The sequence below is a fragment of the Protopterus annectens genome, chromosome 7.part0 (genome assembly GCF_019279795.1).
Source record: "Protopterus annectens isolate FY-2018-M chromosome 7.part0, PAN1.0, whole genome shotgun sequence".
Taxonomy (NCBI): domain Eukaryota; kingdom Metazoa; phylum Chordata; order Ceratodontiformes; family Protopteridae; genus Protopterus; species Protopterus annectens.
Window position 1 is genome coordinate 73,736,405 of NC_056739.1, and position 24,015 is coordinate 73,760,419.

The following is a 24,015-nucleotide window of genomic DNA, read 5'->3' on the forward strand; positions in this document are numbered from 1 at the left end:
GCTGCCAGCCTAGCTAAATAAAATTTTGTAAATAATTCTATGTCATTGTAAATATTAATATGATCCACAGGCTTGTTTCACAAATGCAAAGAAAACTGTGTTATGTGTTGAGCTTCAGAAATGTAACCACAGTGCACCCTGCTGGAAGAAAGATGATAAATAAAGAATTTTACAACTGTGCATGATCTCAAGCTTGGAGACAGGATGTCTGAGCTAGGAAATTCTTTCTGTTGTCCCAAGACATAGATAATTACTAGGTTTCACATGTAAAGTGTATTTTATTGCTGTGGCTTCCTGGTAGGTGCAGATAAAACAGAAATGTTAAAATTTTGATTTCTGTGAAACTTCAGCAGAAGTGTTAAGAATGATGTAATCTGAAATGACTCAGCAGTAATGTGTATTATCAATTTACGGGCTATTTCAGAAAGTAAGAATAGCATTTTGTATTTTGTTCTGAAGCGGACAACAACTCATCAGCACTTTGCCTTTGCTCTTTAAGTAGAATTTAAAACAGTGATTTCTCTTAGAGATAGATAGATAGAAATATAGCCAGATTAGTCTAGCTGTTTTCTATATTTATGTCAGGCTATCCTACAATGTTGTTTTTAAAGTATTTACTGTGATTTCTGAACTCTCTATTATCACTGTGTTGAATCAATGGGTATTGTCTTGTGCTTTTATTATTTATTATTAAATATTTTTAAACCTTTCAACTCTGGCTGTTTTGTGTATTCACAATTTAAGCTCCAGAGTACTTGCATGTATTTGGTGATACTGTATAAGCCACTCTAATAGCTTTAGCCCTGGGTTACACTTACTATTTGGATAACAGTAATATTACACAGTAGAACTGGTCACCCTTTGGGAAGGGCCTTATAGTAGCTGATAAGCAGTGGTTGGTGGCAGTGATTTCTATCTTATAGTCTGGGCAAGAGGGGGCATAGCTGGAAAACATGTGCCAACCTTCCCCAGGAGTGTCTGTGTGTTTGTATATAATTCATATCTCAAAGTGTGTGTGTGTGTGTGTGTGTGTGTGTGTGTGTGTGTGTGTGTGTGTGTGTGTGTGTGTGTGTGTGTATCAGCTACTTGGGCAAGAACATGAAGCATTGGTTAGACAGAGAGGGTGCTGGAGGTTTTGGCTTGACCACTCGGCTGAGATTTGTAGCCTATAACTGTGCCAGTGGGGAGTCTTATTGGAGATCTGGAGAGAAAGGGAGAAACCAACCCCAGACTCACTGTGATCTCTGTGTGCTCTTAAGGGAAATTGTACCTTACTGTGTGTGTGTACTTTTTATCCTCCCAATGTGGATGCCCCTCACTGGTGCTAGTGGTGAGGATTGAGGCTCCTTGATTACTGGGCCAGTGTACGGGAGTCACACCTTCTACGCTGGACACAGGTCATCCCTTAGCATTCTGTACGATACAGAGTATAGTAACAGGGCTATACTGGTGATGTTAAGGAGTCAGGAATTTGCAGAGATTAGAAGACTCTCCAAAGGGTGAAATTTGCCCTAAACTTGTCTGCCAGTATATTAGCTATACCCTTTGGGTCACTGAGTGACACCATTTTGGATTAATTCAGAGCACTGCAGATTACTATTTCTTAGATTCCTAACTTAGTATTAAAAAGGACTTCTAATTATCCTTAGTCTGAGATACCAGTTTCATTTCACATTAATTTTGGTCCTCCTAATGGTACATTCTAATTCTGTGCTAATCCCTCAGACAGAGTCTGAGGCAGGTGGATTTATATTTATGGTAGGATTTCTTTTTCATTCTCTAACAGTCTGTAAACAAGATTCTAAAACGTAGTACATGGAAAAACAAAATTTATTCACATTGAACAAAAAGTAGTTTAGCGTTTTCGTCCAACAACCTGGACTTCTTCAGAACATTTAATAACCCCAGTTTCCCTCAGTAAAATTCCCTATCAGGTTAAATTATTACATGCATGTTTTTATCATTGTGATTTTTATGCATATGATGTATTTACTTTTAATGTGATTTTAGGGGATGAGACTTTTTGATGTTTTTAGTGGTATGTATTCCTTTAAGACTTGGATTAGATTTGTAATTAACCCATTTACCCATTAACCATGACAGTATATATTGAGGGGAAACTGGGGTTATTAAATGTTCTGAAGAAATCCATGTTTTTGGATGAAACCGACTCTTCTTGTTTACAGACTGCTACAGCTATAACCCTAGACTATGTGGATCTGTTGGTGGTTATAAGGTTTATATGTTGGTCACATGGTTGCATACCTATTTATTTGGTTACTGGTTTGATAAAGTGTGTGTGTCTGGGGTGTGAAGATATGTGAATGCTGCCAGCCTAGCTAGATAGAATTTTGTAGATAATTCTATGTCATTGTAAATATGAATATAATCCACAGGCTTGTCCTCTTCAATGTAAGAAAACTGTGTTAAATGTTGAACTTCAAAAATGTAACCACAGTGCTCTCTGCGGGAAGAAAGCTGATAAGTCAAGCATTGTATGACTGTTTGATCTCAAAGCTCGAAGACATAATGTCTGGACTGAGGAATTCCTTCTATTGTTTTGAGACCAGAGTTAATTGCTGGATTTTGCATATATGATTAATTTTATTGCTGCAGTTTCCTGGCCAGGTGCAACATCAAAGAAATGTTAATACTGTGACTTTCTGTTAGTCTGAGTACCAGAGAAGAATGATGTAATCTAAAATGAGTCAGCAGTGATGTATTATTTTTAAGGCTTTCTCAGAGATAGACATTCAGAGCATTTTGGATTTTGTCTGAAGAACATCACTCACCAGTACTCTGCCTTTTCTCTGTAAGTAAGTTTATTTAGAACTGTGATTGCTCTTAGTTAGATAGAAAATTAGTCAGATTGAGTCTAGCTGTTTTCTATATTTATGTCAGACTATTTACAGTATTATAAGCATGTTCCTGTGATTTCTGAACTCTTGACTAGCACTGTGTTAAATTGAGAAGACTGATCTTGTGTTTTCATTATTAAATATTTTTAAACATTTCAACTGTGGCTGTTTTGAGTAGAGATAATTTAAGCTCTAGAGTACTTGCATGTATTTGGTGATACTGTACAAAGCCACTCCAATAAGCCTTGCTGTTCGTCCACTTACTATCTGGATAATAATATTGCACAGTATAATCAGACACCCTTTGGTAAGGGCCTTTTTAGTAGCTAAGAGTAGTTTGTGGCAGCGATTACTACCTTACAGCCAAGCAGGAGGGGGAATAGCTGGAGAACCTGTGCCAGTCTTCCCCAGGAGTGTCTGTGTGTGTGCATATAAACCATATCTCAATGTGTGTGTGTGTGTGTGTGTGTGTGTGTGTGTGTGTGTGTGTGTGTGTGTGTGTGTGTGTGTGTGTGTGTGTGTGTCAGCTACTTCAGAAGGGACACGAAGCACTGGTTGGACAGAGAGGGCACTGGAGGTTTTGGCTTGACTACACGGCTGAGATCTGTACCCTATAGCTGTGCCAGTGGGGCATCTTATTGGTGATCTGAAGAGAAAGGGAGAAACCAGCCCCAGACTGACTGTGATCTGTGTGTGCTCTTAAGGGAAACTGTACTTTTCTGTGTATTTGATATCCCTCCCAATATGGACGCCCCTCACTGGTGTTAATGGTGAGGACTGAGGTTCCTTGATTACTGGGCCAGTGGACAGGCATCACAGGGGCTAACGTCTTTTTTGCCCTTTCTCAATGATTTGGGATCTATATTTCCCCCGTCTGCCATGAAACAGTGTTGGGATTTGGTTATCCGCTTTCACGACATGGTATTTTCACCCCAGAGTTTCCCTGGCACCTGTGAACCAATGGGTAATCTGACTCAAAGTTCTGGAACTTTTTACACAACAAGCGAATCAGATAACTGCATCTTTACACTCTCTCCCCACTCCATCTTTTTCAAGTTCGGAAGGTAATACTTTAAAGAGAAAAAAACTGTCTCCTTTCTCAAATGGTTTTACTGGAGTTTTGAACGGAAGGAAGAAAACGTGGAGACCCACAAGATTCCGAGCTGACCAATGGACGGGATCTTCACAATGAATTAAGAGCTGCTAACCCATTTGGAGATAATTCTGGACCGAGGTTTATGGGACAAACTGAACTTAAAACGTGGTTGGAACATGATTTCACTTTTTCCTAGCACATCTTTCAGCCTTGAGATGAACAGGTTACTTTGAAGCTTAGACTTAAGAATTTTGAGAAAAAGTTGAAAAATGCAAACATTACAGATTAAACATTCTCATTCTATAAGACAGGCATTGTCACAAAGTGTGGAGAAATACCTAAACAGTAAAACTGTATAAATTCCAATGTGGGACCTTGAAAGGATCAAAGGAATCTTTTTGCTCTTAACCAATATGGTATTGAACTAATTGAATTTATTATCAACACAAAAATTAACCACCAACTACCAGGAACCTGTGTCCACAAAAATATAATTATAAAATAGCCAAAAACAAAAAGCAGACACAGGCAAGGCTCCAGATTCAAAGTACATATTCCTTTAATATAACACAAGGGCTTTTACAATTGTTTCTTCAGGTGTATTAATCAATGAAAATACAAACCTCTCCTTTAAATAAACCAAAAAACATCACATGATCACAAAATTAAAATCACATGATCCATATTGCTGTTACAAACCATATAAATACTTTCCAATGTAAATAAACCCATAAAATAAAAGCACATATAGCAGGAATAAATAACAACAAACAACATGAAACATATATATATAATATAAAATTTAATATATGCATAAAAACATGAGAATTTAATTTATCAAGTTTAACACCAAACATATTGAGGCTTTAACTAATGAAGCATCTAAGTTGAACAATGTTATTACTAACAATTTATTGTTTCGTGAGCATCAAAATAGATACAGTAATGTATTTAAATTTGTTAACGATAATTCCTCAAATGTGGTTAGGAAAAAGGAAAAGAAACTGTTAAGGGACAGTAGACACTATAGAGAAGGTAAAACATATCTTTTAGCCGATAGGGTGGGTAACCACAGTATAAATGAGGAGGCTGCAACGGATGAAATATCAAATTTTGACCATTTACAGGATAATACTCATGCAGATATTAATCACAATATCTTAGAATATGGTACTGATGTTATAGACCCTTTTGGGACACGACCCTGGGATTTTCCCCTTCTGCCCAGGAGATCGGAAAGGATCACAAATCAGAGGGGAAGAAGTCAACTGAATTTTCAAACACAAGTCAAGACATCGAGAGGCAGAAGGCATCTCAGGGGACAAGGTTATATAACAAGAAATATACAGAATGGGTAGTCCAAAATGAAAATAGTGATACTGAAATGAAGTGTGATGGTAACGTTTTTACCTGCAGTAGTTTTTACATATTTAACTATAGTGACTTTGGTATTGATGCTACATACTTTAAATTATTTGAGAAAATGTTCAAATTTGTCCCAAAGAAAAGTGGTAATATTAGAGATGCTATTTTAGAGTTTAAATTATTTACAAGGATATCGGACCTTTCTTTTCTTAACAAAGACAAAAATAGTTATTTATAGAGAACACTCTGAGAAAGAAAAGTGTTTTCACCCCCCCCCTTTGCTACATAAGACTGTGAATATCCTTGAGAAAGCCTGCAAACGGGATTTATATTCCTTTACAGTGAGAGAAGAGGATTTTCTAATCTGACTTGTAAAGAACGAGCCTTGTTAGATAAATTAACTAGAGACAAATTGATAACTGTCATGAAACCGGACAAAGGCGGGGGGTGTAATAACTGCTACTCAAATTGATGTCAGTAAGATTTTTAATATGCTCCAAGACGATACACCCTATTCAGTGGCTTCAAAGAATGAAATAAATGTCATTTATAGAAATACTGATCTGTTTTGGAAGACAACATACTTACTTGGGAGATACAGATACAATGCACTCCTACTTATGGTCACTATATGCTAGGCTTTTGGATTACATGTTTCTGATCTGGACTGGTAGCCAGTCAGAAGTAGAGTTATTTTTGACCTACATAGCTAACGCCAATACTTTCCTGAACATACCAACACAGTACTTGGACAGTACATTTTTGGGATGTACTGTTGGGCGTTGAAAAAAGTCTGTGATGAGTATCTTTAGGAAGGATACATTCTTTAACTCTTATCTATATTATATTAGCTGCCACCCTTGACTTTGTAAAAAGAATTTGGTTAAGGGGCAGTTCATCGGGGCAGTTAGGATGACATCAAATGATGACTTATTCCAGCGAGAACTTGACACTATGATCAATATGTTTTTGGATAGAGGATACCCACCTGATTTGCTGAATTTGCTTAAAACGGAGGTTGTTAAGGAATAGGAATTCTAAGTATCAACCTATTTTAGGTAAACTAGCTTTATTAAAAGGAATAGGCCAAGCTAACAATTTAACTTATGACAATTTTCATCTTGCGATGGCCATTAAATATGGTGACTTAAGTTCCAGGGTAAAAAACAGGCTTAGTGTATTTACCTGTTTGTAACCAATGTTACCCTTTTTACGTAGGGAAATCTGAGAGAAAATTAACCAAAAGAATATACGAACATCTGTACGATATGTAAAAAGGCCAACTTGAACAATGCCCTATACAGACACTGTATAGCCTGTGATAGTTTTATAAATTTGTATTTGGTATTTTGCAAATTGTTCAGCCTAATGCCAGAGGAGGATCTTAAGAAAACAGACTGGAGTACAAGGAACTCCTCTGGCAAGTGACGTTGGATGCAACAGTGAAGCCAGATTTAAATGATCATGTTTGTATACAACCTGTGCTTAGGATGAGGGCAGTGAAACTGTGAATAATTTTCTAAATACCCTTATTTTCCTTCAGGTTCAATTATTACATTATTTTTTATCACTGTGATTTTTATACATATGATGTATTTACTTTTAATGTGATTTTAGGAGAGGAGACCTTTTTGATGTTTTTAGTGGTATGACTTGGATTAGATATGTAATTAACCCATTTACCTATTAATCATGATAGTATATATATTGAGGGAAACTGGGGTTATTAAATGTGCTGAAGAAGACCAGGTTGTTGGATGAAAGCTCTAAACTTCTCTTTTTGTTCAATGTTAATACATTTTGTTTTGTCGTTTACTACATTTTGGATTTTTTTTGTTCACAGATTGCTATAGCCCTAGACTACGTGGGCCTGTTGGCAGTTAATCATAGCGACTGCTTGGTCTAAGCGTTTTTACATGGAAAAGTAAACATCTGAAGCATATGCAACAGCTGCAGCTTCCTGGAGACTAATAGTAGTAACTAGTACCTTTGCAGATCTCATCACAAAGTTTTCATAACTTTGCTTTCCTGAAGTCTGTGAATTCAGATTTTTGTTCACTGGGGTGATGCTTGTAGCTTTAAATGGGAAAGTTTAGTTTATGCTTAGAATTATCAAATGATGGGGATACTATTAGAGAGGTAAAAGAGGAGGCTATGTTGGAAAGGACGAGATGTAGAATGTTACCCCCCTAGTGGCCCCTTTTATTAGTGATGGGGATACTATTATTAGAGAGGTACAAGAGGAGGCTATGGTGGAAAGGGCAGGGTGTAGAATGTTACCCCTCTAGCGGTCTCTTTTATTAGGTGTTCTAAAAAGCTATCATTTATGTAGCTCAGGCATCTTTTGGTATACCCAATCTTAAATGTATAGAAACACCAGTTAATTGATGGATAATTGAAATCACCCATTACAAAAGATTTTTTCATTAAGGACATTTCAGCAAGCACATTCAAAATGTTCTCATGTTTATCTGGTGACAAAGATGGCATCCTACAGCCAGCAATAAGTTGAGAATTTATTTTGTTGAGGGCACGTTGGAGTCTAATAAACATGTTTGGAGGCTATTTGGGAACTTGTCCAGTGATGATATGGTCCTAGAGTAAAAATTCAAATGTACCCAGCATTACTCTAACTGTTAAACTCGGGTATGCTATCTTTACAGTGAAACCAAGTCTCTGGTCATCATCATCTTCTTTCGGCTGTTCCCGTTAGGGGTCGCCACAGCGGATCATCTGTTTCCATTTCTTCCTGTCCTCTGCATCTTGTTCTGTCACACCAACCACCTGCATGTCCTCTCTCACCACATCCATAAACCTTATCTTAGGCCTTCCTCTTTTCCCGTTACCTGGTAGCTTCATCCAACCAAGTCTCTGGTAAGACACAGAAATGGACTTATTCAAGAGCCTTACTGCTGGGCAATTTGTTATTCAGGCTTTACACTGAAAAGGGCTACCTTACGACAGTATGAATTTAAGCATGCTGAAGTTTTATCAGTTATACTGGGATGCTCAGTAGTTGGACTTTTTCCTAAAAGAGGCACTTGACAAGCAGGTGGAAGCCTTGGAATGAGAGATGCCTGGGCAGTACCTGTAAACAGTAAATTGTAATCAGTGTATTACCCCGGTAAATAAAAATACAGATGCAAGCCATCCTTTGCAAAGCAAGTAGACCTGTCAATGATCTCATTCCAAGCTGACTCATACTGGATACCCCTGAAATACTACAATTACTTGGCCAATCACTGAAGCCATTTATACCATCTTGCCTATTTAGGCATCATTCTAGATGAAGGTAGGAGCCCAATAAGTACCAGAGATTTACCTGCATCTGACACGTGTAATTAAATCATAATTGCCCTGAGTAAGGGGAACAAAAGGCCCCTGTAATGTTGCAGACACTGGAACCAAGATACAACTGTCACCCTGTCTTTGTCTACCTTTGGGAACATGGCATCTGTATGTTTAAACAATGTAATCACCAATCACTAATATATTTCTACTGTACCTATGGCCTCAGTGAAAAAAAACCTGGAGACTTCTCGCTGAGTATGTGGATGGTACTATAACAATTATAGATATCTGCTGAGGTTGTGTCTTCTTGACTCTAGGAGGTTTCAGCTGTGCCTTTTTGGCAACCTCAGAGTAAGGAGGTTTGGTATGAATACACTGAGGTGTGGGTGGTAGTGTGCACCATTTTGGGTGAGACTGTGACCTCTCTGTTGTATACAAACTTCTACTTCTCACAGATTTCATTGTGAGTGTTGTGTGTGTATATGTATATCTCTCTAGTAACGGTACACAGTCTGGGAATATTAGGCAGTTTTTACATTGCCTAAGAATACCAAGTGATTTGAGGATGGCAATAAAAAAGGGCAACAGTCTGTTGGTCTTCCACTGCTACCTGATGTGTCTACACCTTGTAAGTACAAGGTATAAAATTTCTAATTTTAAACTCAAGCTAGAGGCATAGAATGTGACCAGTCACACTGTTAGCAGCAATGGGGATAAGCAACAGGGATGCCTATATAGCAAGTGGCAATATACTATAGTATATATTCTCTCTCTCTTTCTGTTTTCTGTTGTATTCAAATTAATGTCTCCAAGACAAAAGTTCAAATCACTACATTTGCATGAAAAATGAGTCTGTCATTGTGACATTGATCTGGACACACATAAATAACATACATAGTTGTTTAGCTTGGGAAATACACGTTAAACTATATAAATACTTTAATTTAATACTATGTAAATACAAATAACGATGACATTGTAAACCAACTCTTTAAACATTCAAGCAATAAAGATATTGGAAAAAAAGTAGTAGTAGCAGCAGTAGTGATATAAAGAAAGGCAGGAAGCAAAAATGACAAGTAGTTGCAGCATATATGCAGAATACAGCTAGTTAATCAAGAGATGGTGGGAAACTGCACAATTAACAACTTTCTAAAACAGTAGAGACTGTAAATTAGGCACATATTGAAAGAACACCACACCTAATTAAATTAACTGCCAAAACAGTGGCGTCACTACGTTAAATACCCATATGCAACATGCTCAAATTTGCTGCCATATGGTAACACCAAAAAGCAGAACAAGCAGCAAGCAGAAATACACTGTAAATGCACTTAATAAATATACCGTAGTACAGTAGAACTGCGATCTCAAATTTAAAGTTAATAGTCTTGCTCTCTGGTGGTGCAGCGGTTAGCGTTGCTGCCTCACAGCAAGAGGTTCTCCGGTTCGATCCCCGGCTGGGGTGCTTTCTGTGCTGAGTCTGCATGTCCTCCCTGTGGTCACGTGGGTTTCCTCCGGGTGCTCCGGTTTCCTCCCACATCCCAAAGACATGCTGTAGGTGGATTGGACACTCTAAATTGGCCCTAGGTGTGAATGCGTGCGTGTGTGTGCCTTCTGTGGAAGGTTGGGTGCTGGACTGGCAACTCGACACCGTAAAACTCCACCGCCAATCATGAGTGGACAGGTGATCCGCTGTGGCGACCCCTAACCAGGAAAAGCCAAAAGAAGAATAAGAAGAAGTCTCAATCTCTCTAGTAAGATCATGCAGCTTGCAATAATACCAAGGGTTGTAGAAGCACACATATTATCTTTACACAAGCAAAAAGGTGTTCTCAGTCTGAGATTAAAAAAAAAAAAAAAACACTCACCAGTGAGTATTCAGCAACTACTATGGCTGAGCACAGCAATATGCAGTAGACCAATTGTATCAGGCATTGGTTCACTTACGGAACCCCTTTCGGCCTTTCTCACTGAGAAGTTGAAACCATTACTCACAATGATTCGTGCAAGAATACAGGACACTACGGAATTCTTGCAGATAGTTACAGAATCACAGCTGGATTCGGATTGGCTTATGTGTACTCTGGATGTATCATCTTTATACACCAGTATTCCTCATTGGGCAGGTCTTATGGCATTGGAATTTTGGCTTTACAAATCAAATCTATACCCACCAGGAATGAACACGCTCTTAGTATGTATGGCTGAACATATTTTGACCAAAAATGTATTCTATTTCCAACAGGATTGCTATTGGCAACTTCAAGGGACAGCCATGGGTGCATCTTTTGCACCCATCTATGCAGACCTTTTTATGGGATACATAGAGGAAACCATTATATACGATCCAATGCACAACATATACCTACCTGAAATAGACATATGGAGGAGATACCTTGATGATTGTTGGCTGGTTTGGAAAGGAGGCATTGAATACCTCCAGGAATTTATGGAATACTTGAACGGAAACATCTGGGGTATTGAATTTATAGAGGAACATCACTTTAATGAAATTCATTTCTTGGATGTTCATTTAAGAAGACAACCAGACAACACACTTCAAACATCTGTTTACAGGAAATTTCCACAGTTCAACACTCTCCTACATGCGGACAGTTTTCATCCGAAACATATTACCAAAAACATTCCAAAATCTCAGTTTCTGAGGATAAAAAGAATATGTTCTTCACAGGATGATCTTTCTAAACTTCAAACTGACCTTACAAACAGATTTCTGTCCAGGGGATACTCATCTCAAATCATCCATTCAGCAATCCAATCCAGTGACATTGTACCTAGAGACTCTCTTTTGGAATACAAAAAAAGAAAGAGAGATAATGGCTCCAACTTGTGTAGATTTGTCACTACTTTTGGCCGAAACAGCAGGAACTTGATTAATATTGTCAATAACCATTGGAACATACTCAATTCGCACCCCCTTTTGGAAGATTATCTAGGGGAACGTTGTTACTTCTCATACAGAAAGGGCAAATGTTTGTGCTCTCATTTTTCTCATTATAAAAGAATGAACACCAAGCATGACAACCTTACACAAAGGACACTCATGGGAGACAAACTAATTGGCGTATTTCCTTGTGGTCATTGCAGTTTTTGTAACTACATTTTTAAAACCACAAGCTTTACCAGCAAGAACACAGGACAAATATTTAATATAAATTTTTTTGGCAATTGTAGCTCGGACTGGATAGTCTATTTAGCCACATGTACCTGTCAGGCCTTCTATGTTGGCCAAACATCAAGACAGTTTCTTATTAGAATCTCGGAACATTTAGGGGATATTAGGAACCAAAGAATAACCAATGCACTTTACAAACACACAACCAAACATTCCACTGCCAAATTTTCATTTAATATCATTGATCGGATCATTGGTGACCGTAATTTCAAAGTGGGGTGGCATGACATTCTCAACAACAAAGAGAGGAGGTGGATCATAAAACTTGGGGGACTTTTTTCCCCAGGACTAAATGATAAATTATGATTTTGCAGTAAGTAATAACTATTATTTGGTATCTTATTGCATACTAACATTGTTCATTTCACCTTACTTTCTAACAATTTTACTATTACAATTATTTTTATTTTTATTTCATATTTCTCAACATTATTATCTTTATTTGCATTATTATGCTATATACAATTATTATTTGTATATATAACATTGGCATGGAGAGAGATATATATTAGGTCTATATTGTATAATTTACTACAATATCTATTTGCTTCATCAATAACAGGAAATGATGTCATGAACTTAATTAGTTGCAGCTATATAAGACTTGGACCCAATCATCTTAATGTACTACTGAGGAAAGCCTTGAGCTGAAACCGGTCTAGTTGTTTCTAAGTTTAAATAAATCTATTTATTTGACTTTCCAGGGTGCTGGCTTTTTTCATTTTGGAGCTATCATACTTGCTTGCCTGGCACCAGCCTAACTTGCTAGCTACATCCTTACACTGCAGTAGTATGCAAAGCAAAGCTATAAAAATGAAGCCACAAAAACACAACAGCCAATCAGGTTTTAGATGTTCCGAGGCCAGCATCAGTCAGAATGCCCAGAAGAGCAGCGAAATTACGCTATCTCATGAGATAAAAACAAGCAGTGTTCCAAATGGCCCACAAACACTGACTAACTAAGCTGTGTCCAAAGGAATAAACTGTACTGAAAATCAGCAAATTTTTTTGCCATAGACAGTAAATGACAATGTAAAATAAATACACTTCCCTAGAGTTGAAGGGACTGAAGGAGTGTGTCTAATCAGGTAAAAAGATCAAATTCAGTTGCAGGGAAGGGTTCAGACGCAAAAGGTCAAAGTATTACAGCCAAAATAACAGCAATGGTCCACATAGCAAAGTTATATAAAGCAAACCAAAAACCAAAAAAATAAATAAATAAATAAATCAGCCATTTGGATTACAATTCATTTCTAGGCCAACTGAGAAAAATTGCCCTCTCTCACAAGGTAAAAACGTGCAATGTTCATTAAAATTCGTTTACACATTGCCAGCAAAAGGAGACAGACTGTCTAGCTAGTCTGACCAACTATAAAGTTAATCAACCACTGCTTCTAGCCCTCTATTCTTAGCTCTTGCTTCTTTATGAATACGTCCATATTTGACTACTCATGATAGTGAAACAGAGAAACCAGTCAGACTAACAAAATGTCTAGTACCTTTACCATAAACAAGCAAAGTGGGGCTACAATCATTCTGTGCTATTACCAATTACTTCTTGTATGCCACGGTGGTGCAGCGGTTAGTGTTGTCGCCTCACAGTAAGAGGTCCTCCCGTTCGATTCTTGGCTGGAGCGCCTTCTGTGCAGAGTCTGCATGTCCTCCCCATGGTTGAGTGACGTTAAAGACATGCAGGTACGTGCGAGCGTGAATGGGCTTGCCTTCTTTGAAGGTTGGGCGTCGGGCTGGCAACTCGGCACTGTAAAAATCCACTGCTGCCAATCATGAGTAGACCGGAGTTCCACTGTGGCGACCCCTAACCGAGAAAAGCCCAAATGAAAGCAAAGTTTATATCGACACTTTATGCTCTGTCTTTATTTTTCCTTCTTTCAAGGTTAGATTCCTATAAAAGTTAACCACAGCAGTCTGTGCATCTAAACTATGTTAAATCATGTTATCTTATTTCCCCTCGGCAGCTTGTGGAACTAAATGTTTCCCCTATCAGTCTTTACTTCTACAAAGCAATGTTATAGCTCTTCCAAAATCAAAGTTCAAGCTCTTCCATTCTCTCACTATATCTCATTAACTTGGAACCTTTTCTTTGCATTCTCTTTAGTCCAATGTCATTTTCTCATTACTATCTGCAACACTCTCCACAAAAGTCCAGCTGCAGTTTAACCATTGCCTTGACAGCAGTATCAGTTTCTGTCAGTCTCTCATGTGTACTCCACTTGGTATGCATCCAAGAATCATATTCCCCTCACCTGGTTACATACCTCTGAGTTATAAATCACACTAGTAGGCATTATTCCAGGTCATTTTTCTGCTCTAAAACAGTCTAGGGTCACTCAACCAGTAGAATATCTGGCAGCATCAGTGCTAACATCCAGCTTAAGTACCTTGTATTTTATGGTACTGAACCTCAACCGCTATCTTCATCACCAAACCACTATTTTCAAGAAGCCCTTTCTGTGGCTACCTACCCCTTCTCCATCTTCTATCTAGCCCCTAATTTGTCAAAGGGAATGACCCTTTAAAACAATGGCATTTGATATAAAAAGAAGTTATGTCTTACCATAACATTCCATCTGTGTTGTAGATCTTCATTCATTACTGTTATGACCACCTTCAGTTCCTAAGATACAGCACCTTCCCAGAACCAGGTATTCTCCCTCTTATGACCCATTTTTGGGACAACAATTTAGTCCATTTCTTGAGAGACCAGAATCTCCATCAGCAGCTTCCTTCAGATCCACCAGGAGTCTTTTGGAACAAGATGTAGTGAGGGCTGGGACTAGCTTTTGGCAGCTAGAGGATTACCCACCCCGACTAGGCCTTCTCTCCCTCTTGGAATGGAAGCTCTCACAGCGTATTCACCTGTCTATCCTCCTCCGACCTCCTCCCAGGTCTCGGAGACTTTGGTACCGATGGCCATCCCAGTGCATTCTGTCTCGGTTCCGACAGCGAAGGCTTCCCTGTTGCACCAATTACTATTGGTGCAGCGGCTTCCTTTGGAACTGGTGCACTCTCAGAGCAGTAATTGTCTGTCGGCACCGTGGCACCTAGTTCGGTGCTGATGCTTTCTGTGGCACTGTCTACGACCATGGCTCTCCCAGCAGCTACCAGTCCTCTCGGAGCTCCTCACCTGGAGGTGGGCTTCTCAGGGCGGGGTGTAACCCCAGTTCAGAGGTCGTCATTCTCGGTTCCGGGCTCCCATCCCTCCTCGGGCGGGCCTGATTTCCAGGTGATGGAGAGGGTCCTTGCTTCAACAGGCTCGCAGTTGACACCACTGACATTGGAACCAGAACCCCCCCTAGCATGCAGCTGTCCCAACCTCCTACTCTGAGATCTCAAGCATGGGAAATGCAAGACCTTCCCTTGAAGGGAACCCTTTCTCCAGAGTCCTCCTCAGAAGACCCCACTGGGGAGCCACCCCAGAAGAAAGTTTTCAAGAGAAGCATCTTGATCCCCCTGAGGAATCCATCACCAAAGACATCGATTATGATCAGAGAAAGGTCCCCAAGGTCTCCCCTGGAAGACATCTCATTTGGAGACATTCTCGAGATACTCAAGCAGAGGGGAGACTGGAAGCCCTCTAACCTTTCTTCGGAGGAATCTGTGTTCTTGCAGGCTTTCTGTGCTCAACCATTTACTTCCTGGGTGACTCCACCCGTGGATGAGCTCATTAGACTTATTGTGCAGCGTGCCTGAAAGGCCCTGAACAACATAGAACCTGTCCTCCGGAGGCCAGATAAAAGTTTGTCCACTCCTGAACACCAACCCAACTGGTCCAAACAGCTGGTAGTTGATTCCATGGTCGTGGTGGCGGCCACCAAGAGGGAACTAGCAGAAGATAGTTCCACTGTTCATCCCCCGAACAGGGAGTCTCGGGCTATGGACAGACTGGGGAAGCGGACCTATGCTTCAGCAACCTTTGCCATTCGGTCACTGAATTACCTGGCACACTTTACTCACCTCCAAAGAGACCTAATCTCAGAAATGTCTGCCTCTTTGGTGGTGGTACTACTTGAGGAGGTGCGTGATACTGTTGCCTGTCAGCTAGCTACCCTGGAATCCATCTCAGACTACTCAATGCGCTTGATCTCTCACACTACTAAGGGGGCAGCTCGAGCAGCCGCATTGAGCATAGTCATGAAAAGGCATGCTTGGATGCGTTTGTGTGACTTCGCAGACCCTTTAAAATTTTCCTTTGTTAACGTGCCTGTTGACGAATCTTCCCTTTTTGGTCCCAAAGTAAGAAACACACTATCATGTAGTGAGAAGGACAAAAATACCTTGTCTGGCGTGGACATATGTTTTTCCACCCCCAAGAGATCCTACTCCAGGAATCAGAGGGGAGGAAAATTGTGGTTCAAGAAGTCCCAAGGATCTTTTCGTGACACTCGTGATGAGCAATCCCCCCGGGGCAGAGGGGAAAACTCATCCAGAAGATATCCCTTTTGGGGCAGAGGGGGCCACGCAACCAGGGAGCTAGAGATTCCTTCTCTGTCTGACCCTTCCAGCACTCCTGAACAGCGGTCCGATTGCTTTCCTCTGGAAGCAGTTGGGGGTCAATTTTCTCTGCACGTACAGGCCTGGGAACTCCTAACAACGGATGTGTGTGTGCAGACAATAATATCCAGAGGCTATCATATCCCATTTGACCTTACTCCCAGACCCATAAAATTAATCCCCGATGTTCCACCCAGTCAGAGGGAGGCTGCAGCCTGAAAGAGAGTCATCCAACCAGTCCCACCAAAGAGGATCCGGGTTTACTCGAGGTTCTTTTAGTGCCAAAGAGACAGGGGACTGCAGACCATTCCTGGATCTCAGCTTACTAAACAAATTCATCAAACCTCAAGAATTCCAGATGGTCACAGTACAGTCCATTTCCACCCTTTCTGGGGAGGGACAACCAGATCTGCTCTATAGACCTCCAGGATGCATATTACTACATAAAGATGGACAAACGCTCCCAGATATTTCTCCACTTCCAGCTGGGAGCCAATCACTATCAGTTCAGGGTACTGCCCTTTGGTCTCTTGACAGCCCCCAAAGTGTTCACCAAATGTATGGCAGTCGTAGTAGCTCATCTCCGACTACAAGGATTCCAGGTGTTTCCGTATCTAGACGATTGGGCTCCTTACCACCATAACCAGGAATCTTCTTATTCTGAGTCTCTCTTACACTCAAGGCCTTGCTCTTCTCCTAGGTATCACGATCAACATGGACAAATCACACGTCTCCAACAAGAGCACTGGAATTCATTGGAGCGATCTTCGATACAACGTCCTGTCAAGCTTCCCTTCCGGCTCACAGGCTTTCAAAAATAAGAAACCAGATTCAAGTCGTCCTTCCACAGTAGTACCAGCATGTTTTGTACTACAACTATTGTGATGAAAGGAGCCACTGTAATAGTCTCATGTGCAACCTCGCCAGTGGTACTAAGGTAATGGTTGTTGCCATAGAGCCCAATAGCTGCAGTATAAGGCGTGCTGGTACAAATGTCTGTGGAAGGACGACTTGAATCTGGTTTCTTATTTTTGAAAGCCTGTGAAAAGGAAGGGAAGCTTGACAGGATGTTGTATCGAAGATCATTCCAATGAATTCCAGTGCTCTTGTTGGAGATGTGTGATCGTGATACCCAGGCGAATAGCAAGGCCTTGAGTGTAAGAGAGACTGAGAATAAGATTCCTGGCTATGGCGTTAAGGAGTCAATCATCTAGATATGGAAACACCTGGAATCCTTTTAGTCGGAGATGAGCTACTACGACTGCCATACATTTGGTGAACACTCTGGGGGCTGTTGACAGACCAAAGGGCAGTACCCTGAACTGACAGAGATTTGCTCCCAGCCGGAAGCAGAGAAATCTCCGGGAGCATTTGTCCATCTTTATGTGGTAATATGCATCCTGGAGCTCTATAGAGCACATCCAGTTGTCCTTCCCCAGAAAGGGGAGAATGGACTGCACCATGACCATAGGGAATTTTTGAAGTTTGATGAATTTGTTTATGAAGCTGAGATCCAGAATTGGTCTCCAGTCCCGTCTTTTTTTGCACTAAAAAGGTCCTCGAGTAAAACCCGGATCCTCTTTGGTCTGGTGGGACTGGTTGGATGACTCTTTCTTAGCAGCTTTTCAATTTCTAAGGCTGCAGCCTCTCTCTGACTGGGTGGAACATCGGGGATTCATTTTACGGGTATGGGAGTAAGGTCGAATGGGATAGGATAGCCTCTAGATATTATTCTCTGCACCCACACATCCATTATGAGTTGCCAGGCCTGTAAATGCAGAGAAAATCTACCCCCCCGACTGCTTCCAGAGGAAAGGAATCAGACCGCTATACAGGAGCGCTGGAAGGGTCGACCAGAGAAGGAATATCTAGCTCCCTGGTTGCGCTGACCCCCTCTGCACCAAAATGGGTGTCTTCTGGATGAGTTGCCCCCTCGGCCCCAGCGGGATTGCTCATCACGAGTGTCACAAAAAGATCCTTGGGACTTGAACCACAATTTTCCTCCCCACTGATTCCTGGAGTAGGATCTCTTGGGGGTGGAATAACATATGCCCACAGCAGACAAGGTCTTTCCATCCTTCTCACTACATGATTGTGTGTCTCTTACTTTGGGACCAAAAAGGGAAGATTCAGCAAAAGGCGCATTGACAAAGGAAGATTTAAAAGCAAAGTCACACAAACGCATCCAAGCATGCCGTCTCATGACTATGCCTGATGCGGCTGCTCGAGCTGCCCCCTCAATAGTGTGAGATCAAGCGCATCGATGAGTTTGAGATGGATTCAGGGTAGCTAGCTGAGAGGCAACAGTATCATGCACCTCCTCAAACAGTACCCCCGTCAAACAGGCAGACATTTCTAAGATTAGGTCTCTTTGGAGGCGAGTAAAAAAAGTGTTCCAGGTAATTCAGCAACCGAATGGCAAAGGTCGCTGAAGCGTAGGTCTGCTTCCCCAGTCTGTCCATAGCACGCGACTCCCTGTTCGGGGGATGAACAGTGGAACTATCTTCTGCCAGTTCCCTCTTAGTGGCCACCACCACAACCATGGAATCAACTACCAGCTGTTTGGACCAGTTGGGTTGGTGTTCAGGAGTGGACAAAATATATGGCCTCTGGGGGACAGGTTCTATGTTGTCCGGGCCTTCCAGGCACGCTGCACAATAAGTCTAATGATCTCATCCGTGGGTGGGGTCACCCAGGAAGTAAATGGCCGAGCATGGAAAGCCAGCAAGAACATTGATTCCTCAGAAGGGTTGGAGGGCTTCCAGTCTCCCCTCTGCTCGAGGATCTCGAGAATGTCTTCAAATGAGATGTCTTCCAGGGGAGACCATGGGGGATCCTTCTCCTTCATCATAATCAGTGTCTTCAGTGATGGATTCATCAGGGGCATCAAGATGCTTCCCCTTGCAAAGTTTCTTCCAGGGTGGCTCCCCAGTGGGGTCTTCTGAGGAGGACTCCGGAGAAAGGGTTCCCTTCAAGGGAAGGTCTTGCATCTCCCGTGCTCAAGATCCCAGAGTAGGAGGTTGGGACAGCTGCATGCTAGAGGGGGGTTCTGGTTCCGATGTCAGTGGTGCCAACTGCAAGCCTGTTGAAGCAAGGACCCTCTCCATCACCCAGACAGCAGGCCTGCCCGACGAGGGATGGAAGCCCGGAACCAAAAAGGATGACCCCGAAACCTGGGTCACACCCCACCCTTGAGGAGCCTGCCTCCAGGTGAGGAGCTCTAAGAGGACCAGTAGCTGCCGGGAGAACCATGGCCGTAGACAGCACCACAAAATCAGAGCCGACCTAGGTGCCATGGTGCCGACAGCCCAATCACTGCTCCGAGAGTGCGCCAGTTCCAAAGGAGCCATTGCACGAAGAGTAATCAGTGTCGACGGCAAAGCCTCCACTGTTGAAGCTGAGACAGAATGCACCGGGATGGCCATCGGTATCGAAGTCTCAGAGACCTGGGAGGAGGTTGGAGGAGGACAGACAGGTGAATACGCCGTGAGAGCTTCCGTTTCAAGAGAGAGAGGGAAGGCCTAGTTGGGGTGGGTAATCCTCTAGCTGCCAAAAGCTGGTCCACAACCCTCACTACATTTTGTTCCAAAAGACTCCTAGTGGAGCTGAAGGAAGCTGCTGATGGAGATACTGGTCCCTCAAGAAATGGACTAAATTGTTATCTCAAAAAGGGGTCATAAGAGTGAGAATACCTGGTTCTGGGAAGGTGCTCGATCTTCAGAACCAAAGGTGTCATACAGCAAGGAATGAACATTTACAACATCAGATAAGATATTAAAAAAGAAGACCTCAGATGACCCTTGTTGCGCTCCAATAGTCATCCCAGTCTCCTCCAATTCCTTTCTCTGCCTGCCACCAACTTCATACCTCACTGCCACCAACTTCATATCTCACTCTACAACCTAGCAGCCCATCTGATCTTTTTTCTACCTACCACAATCCTTTACAGTTTATCTTCAGTCTGAAACTATGAAAAGCTGCCTTGCTGAAGTCTAGATAAACAGTAATGACCTGTGCTGGCATCCTATATTTTTATTTCAGCTATTACCCATTTAATAGAAGTGCATAGGCTGGTATGGTCATTCCAGATCCTCTGGCATAAAAGGATAATGCCTTAAGTTTGACTACTGATTCAGGCACCTGTTGCAACTTGTGCAGTGGAGAGGAGAGGATAAAGAAGTGGAACATGCTCTTCTCTCCCTAGCAGATAATGTTGGGAACTTGTGCAACTTGTGCCCAAGCACATACTCTATCAGAACTGGGGTCACATAGAGAGGTCTGTCAGTAAAGGGGGCAACTGCAACAATCATGGAAGTCTGAACAACACAATGCAAACCCGCTGCGTGCTTCCTCTTAAACACTACAGACAGATGAGGAGGAGTATAGCAAAGTCACAAAATTCAATACAAATTGTCATGCATGACAGTTCCTCTTCCCAGTTTACCTGGGTCTCATTCCAATGAATGAGCCTGTCACAGTGCCCTCACCCATGGGCACGAATCTGTTCATAAACTTTGTCAGGAGGGATGCGCTAGCTAGAAGGTCATAGGAGAAACTGGGGGGGTGCTATGGCAAGGTCCTCCAGCTATAAAGCCAAACTGATCTGCATTCTGGATCCATTGTCCTACAGGTCTAGGTACAATTTTTCTCCAATTTCTCCCTTCAGCTAATATCAGACTAACTGGTGTGCGGTTGTCTGGGTCCATTACTGGGCCAGACTTGTACAATGTCTTGCTACCACACTCCGTTCCACTAGGTCTTACTTGTTCTCTAAACATGTGCTGTAGAACTTTGCTGGAGAGGGACAGGATTTCAGCTACATATCCTTGAGGAATGCTGTCTGGGTCCCACCTTATGTTCACCCTCAGAGCATTTAGATTCTCCACCATCTCACGTTTGGAAATCAAAAGATATTTTCGCTTTCTGTTATTTTTATGTGCACTTGACTTCCTTGTTCATTTCATGGCTAGAGCTAATACAGTATTGGGTTTAAGAGTCCTCTAGATGTCTGAGCAAGTTTTTGATAGTCTCTGGTTTCCTCCCACATCTGACAGACATGCAGATATGTAAATCTGTAATGTTACAAACTAAGAGTATGCATCATATGCAGAAGTATGCCCAACTTCTGACAGAGAGAGAGAAAGAGAATGCTATGTATGCCACTCGAGGTCTCCCCTAAAGAGAAACCAACAGTCTAGTGGGACTAATGCGGTTAAAATATAAATATGAAAATATATATACATTTTTTAAACATGTATATAAATGCATGTAGATAATATGTACTATACATATAAAAACTGAAAATAGGCCACACTAGAACTAACCCTGTCAACAAAATACAACTAAATAATACAGAAGTATGCATTGCAAGCAAAGAACGAGCATAAATAATCAATCAAAAAATGAAGAATGCTGGACCGCGTGTAATTGCAAATCCAGAATACCAAGTGACATGGTTACAAAAATTCCAGTGTTCTCCGTTATCAACTAAAACTGTTTACTTCCACTAAATATGATAATAGTAAAAAGCTTTTTATTATTGCTGAGCATATCTCTCGGCTGTCAGTGACATTAATTAGAAAAACACTGAATGCGCGACATGCCCTTCAAATGTGGAACAGCAAGGAACATGGACTTTTTAAGACTTAAAATGAGGAACATTAGGCATAAATGTATCCTTGTAACCCGCCACCCCTCGGATGCACAGTAGCAGCTCCTGCACAAACCCCACCCACCACCTAACATCCGATGACATGTATGAATATTTAATGAATATTCACAGGGATGTCTTCACTGGCCTCATGAATATTTATCAGGTATTCAGCAAGTTTGCAGAGTCTGTACCCCCTTGTGAGGATTGTTCATCGTTTAAGTTCCAACCTGAACTGGCTGGTTTGGCAAACATTTATTGTTAAAAATGTTTAAAAAATATCCATAGTATATAATGCTAAATAAAACTACTGCACAATGGTACCTCCTATACTGAGCCAACAGATATTGGCAATACTACTGCACAATGGTACCTCCTATACTGTGCCAACAGATATTGGCAATACTACTGCACAATGGTACCTCCTATACAGAGCCAACAGATATTGCCAATATACTGGCCGACAGATTCAGTGACAACTTTACCCCTCCCCCCAAAGGACCAATCACAATACCAGTAGATTGCCAGGCACCCAGTATTATTGCTGCACAGGTTAAAACAGCACTATCCAAGGCCAAGAATACAGCTTCTATGGTACTTAACAATATCCCTAGCTGTGTGCTACATGAACTACAGAGTGAAATGGCACCTCATCTGTGTGTCCTGTTCAGTCACAGCCTCACCTCAGGTTTTGTCCCTAATGAATGGCACACTGCTACAGTAATCCCTCTCCAAAAAGGAGGAGCGATTACAGACCCTGGGAACTATTGCCCCATTAGCCTAACGAGCCTGATATGCAAAGCTATGAAATGCATCATCATGGACCTAATAAATAAGGATATAGGGAATCTCCAAACTCTGGATCCCACACAGTTTGGTTTTGTGAAAGGTAGATCATGCCTGCTCAACTTGGTCGACTTCTTTGATTCAGTCACCAGAGCTGTGGATGAAGGCAAGGTGGTTCATACAGCCTACTTTGATCTGGCCAAGGCTTTTGATACCATTCCCCACTCAGGAATCATAGAAAAACTCACCAAACTAAGCATCAACCCCTATATTACTAGGTGGGTTGCAAACTGGCTCACAGATAGAACCCACAGTGTGAAAGTAGCTGACTCCAAGTCAGACTGCCGACTAGTCATGAGTGGAGTCCCACAGGGTTCGGTCCTGGGTCCTTTCCTGTTTGGTATCCACTTCTCTGAAGTCCAGGCCAACATGAAGGGACTCTGGCTGACAAAGTTCACAGACGATTGCAAGTTGGGAGCTATTAACAACTCCCCAAGTGACTTTGACATCCTACATAATGGTCTCATTAAGGCCAACGACTGGTGTCAGAACCATGGCCTTAAGCTCAATGCAAAAAAAATGTGTCATCATCACCTTTGGGAAAAAAACCATGAATTACCACATTGATGGTAGTCCACTAAACACGGAAGGCGTTCTAAGAGATCTGGGAACACAGGTTGACAGCAACCTCTCTTTTGATCACCACATTGCCACTGTGGTCAGAAAGTCTTTCTATGTGGCACATCTCATTACTAAGGGCTTTGCATCCAGGAAGAAAGAGGTCATTGTCTCCCACTACTCTTCCCTCATTAGGCCAAACATCGAGTACAATGCCCCATTTGCCATGTACCTCACTAGACACCTGCAGCAACTGGACAGGCCCCAAAAGTACCTCACAAAGAGGATCCTAGCTAGACCTTAAACACTTGTCCTATATGGACAGACTCAAAAAACTCCCAACTATTCTCTGTCTCATATTGCCTACATAAAGGAGATCTCTGCTTGACTTACAAAGCCATGTCTGACCCAGCTGTTAGAAATGCTACATCTAAAGAAATCCCGATCCCCCCACACCACGCGCTCCAGAGACCTCAAACTCATTACCAAAATTAACAGAACAAGCTGGAGGGACAGGTTCATAACCCAGAGACTGCCCATGCTATGGAATTGACTTCCCATACATGTCAAGCAGAGCACCTTGCTGACCCTCTTCAAGGGAAATCTTGATGAGTGGATGGGAAACAGAAAATTCACCCCA